Source organism: Spinacia oleracea, chromosome 6 (genome assembly GCF_020520425.1).
Source record: "Spinacia oleracea cultivar Varoflay chromosome 6, BTI_SOV_V1, whole genome shotgun sequence".
Classification (NCBI taxonomy): Eukaryota; Viridiplantae; Streptophyta; class Magnoliopsida; order Caryophyllales; family Amaranthaceae; genus Spinacia; species Spinacia oleracea.
This window is the reverse complement of record NC_079492.1, coordinates 57077155-57080230: the sequence shown is the minus strand read 5'-3', so window position 1 is coordinate 57080230 and position 3076 is coordinate 57077155. Positions and strand designations below refer to the sequence as shown.

At 36.3% G+C, this 3076-nt stretch overlaps 1 long non-coding RNA gene across 1 annotated transcript; it reads right to left on the bottom strand.

Annotated features, from left to right (window-relative positions):
- Window positions 1-1726: 1726 nt before the first annotated feature.
- On the bottom strand, window positions 1727-2611 carry LOC110786457 (uncharacterized). Its single transcript, XR_008923424.1, has 3 exons — window positions 2547-2611; window positions 1901-1979; window positions 1727-1798 (listed from the first exon to the last, which is right to left on the bottom strand). It is a non-coding gene; the product is annotated as an uncharacterized lncRNA (long non-coding RNA).
- Between the last annotated feature and the right edge of the window lie 465 nt (window positions 2612-3076).

The following is a 3076-nucleotide window of genomic DNA, read 5'->3' as shown; positions in this document are numbered from 1 at the left end:
TGGGTCGTTCTAGGACATTTTTAGGCAAAAATGACGTTTTCGAACCCAACTTTGAACTAAAGAACCTAAGGAATGTTTTCAAACTTATTACACCTTTAATATGCATATTTACAACTTTCTAAGGCTCTTTACAATCTATTATTTCACATTTAAGGGTAATTGGGTCGTTCTAGGACATTTTTAGGCAAATATGACGTTTTCGAACCTAACTTTGAACTAAAGAACCTAAGGAATGTTTTCAAACTTATTACACGTTTAATATGCATATTTACAACTTTCTAAGGCTCTTTACAATCTATTATTTCACATTTAAGGGTAATTGGGTCGTTCTAGGACATTTTTAGGCAAAAATGACGTTTTCGAACCCAACTTTGAACTAAAGAACCTAAGGAATGTTTTCAAACTTATTACACGTTTAATATGCATATTTACAACTTTCTAAAGCTCTTTACAATTTATTATTTCACATTTAAGGCTAATTTGGTCGTTCTAAGTCATTTTTAGGCAAAAATGAAGTTTTCGAACCCAACTTTGAACTAAAGAACCTAAGGAATGTTTTCAAACTTATTACACCTTTAATATGCATATTTACAACTTTCTAAGGCTCTTTACAATCTATTATTTCACATTTAAGGGTAATTGGGTCGTTCTAGGACATTTTTAGGCAAAAATTTAGGCTTGTTTACCTGAGGTATGATTTCGCCTGTATCTTGCACAAACTGAGAATGAACAACTACAATATAGTAATATACTCCTTGCTGGTAAACAAGGCAAAAATACTCCTGTTGTTCCCAACTGAAACTCCTCGATTTAAAATTGTTTCCCTTCTTGAGGAAAGCTCTGCAGAACTTCAACCTCGGAATTTCCAACCTCAAAGTTCAACTGGGTTAAGTTCCATCTTTAAGAAGTCAACTCATCTTCTCAAGGAAACCCCTCTGTTTTGCAAAAGAAGCCTTGTGAAAGCTCCAGAAGTGATGTCCTAGCAGACTGTCAGAAGCTTTTGAAAGAAATTTTATCTCAGTTCCCCGAAAGGTTCAACACGAGTCTCTTCAAAAAGCATTTCCTTGATAAGTATGGATATTGTCTTGATCCCCAAAAGCTAGGTTATCCTAAACTGATATCCCTCCTACAGATAATGCCTTGGTTAAATGTAGAATCTGCTAATATTTTTCCGGATAGAGTGGTTTACGAAACAGGAGAGAGAATCTGAGCTGCTAGCTACAATCCTCCAAAAATAGGGCCAAAGGTGAAGCTGCTGTGGGTTCAGCTTCTGCTGTCCATGTACGGAAGGGAAGCATATGTCACAAAAGAGATGCATGTTTGTTTCAGTCAAATCAGCATACATTAAACTGATGTAGATCAGGCATGAAGAAGTATAAAAGAGACTGTAATTTGCACAAAAGCCTAAAACTATAACACAATTCATTCAAGTTGTAAAGAAACATGCTACCAAATAACATATATTTGGACAAGGAAAGTTGCAGACCCAAAAATGAAAAGAGAAGTATTTGTAAGGTGATTCACAACTACTTACAGGCTTGAAGATTGCTGCAAATACTCAATAACCCTCTGCTCAATGTCTTTTAACCCATCAACACTCATCTGCATAGGGAACTGTAGTAGGAAAATGTAAATAAGAAAGGTGAATGAAAAGTTAGAGCTTGCAAACTGTTAACAGCAATTAGGGTCTCAATCTTACCTGATTAGATGGAGACGAGTGAATTCCATTGGTTTCAACTTTGACCGGGGTGCTATGTGATGCGTCCATTGTCTGACTCTGAGGAAGGGACTCGCCTTTCTGTTGAGAAGAAATGAGAAAATCCAAAGTGAATAATTTTGGTGCAAATTCAATCTTCTTGAACATGGAAGCAAATTTGGTGGGAGAAAAAAATAGTTCTACCTGTAACTTCTGGTGTACTATATGCTGGTGAATGCACTCTACATGATGGTGGGTAACCTCGTTAAAATTTCTAACAGGCCTGAAAACACAAAATCCCAAGCTTAATTTACCATATAGCCATCAAACTATGATGAGTATCTTGATCAATTTTCCATGTTGGGTACCCAAGCAAAAAAGGACTCAAGTCAAGAGGAAAGGGCCTTCAATAATAATATCACTAAGCCTAGAACTAATGGTAGAACCATACCAGTTATCAGCATCCACAAAGACCAAAATAACAAGAACAAGATAATCAGCAACATTTACAAAAACAATTTGGTGCCTGCATGGCTGCATAACCTACTACTATTAGACTGAAGACTTGTCTCGATATATTGGATAAAAGTGAGCAACCCATTTCCCCTCTGAAAACACTGATACTCTATCACAAACCAAAGGACTAACAACAAACATGCATCTTTTAAGATGTAGTAATTAACATCAAAATGATTAAAGATAATCTACACTTGAAACAACAGAGCAAGATTTCTATAACTTTCCATGTAACAAAAGTTGTCAAGTCATCAATCGATTAAAAGGTGGTATCATCATTTAGTATTATTGAAATTTATTTAAGGAATATGAAAAAATGGAATGTAAGTGAGACCTCATACTAAACACAACTATTTCTGTGTTGCCTCTGGTGTTCCTCAAGTGACCAACAAGCTGAACATACATTCCTTCTCTGGAACAAACAACACCACCTCACCATCAGTCATTAAGGAAAACAAGCAAAGTGGCAAACACAACAATATTCAAGTCAAGAACTTACTCTATAACCTCCATTTGCTTTCTATCAAAAGCTTCATTGAGCCTGGACACCGAAATTGAACAAAAAATGTAAAATAATCACAAGGCAAGCACAAAAGAAATAAAAGATCTTTGACATCAATAAAATCCAGATATCCCAACTGAATCAAAGTAGAGAAAGCAAAGATATTCTATAATTGCCAAGACGTCATTCATTTCAAACATAAACCAGTCCCCAATTAAAGAAATAATACCACTCAAAGCATCGAGATCAAAACTATTCAATACCTAAGAGAGGAGAGACGACAATGAATGAGGGCGGCTGAGTGGGTGGCGGCGTGGGCGGCGGCGTGGGAGGCGACCCTAAAAACGGAGCAGTGAGGGGAA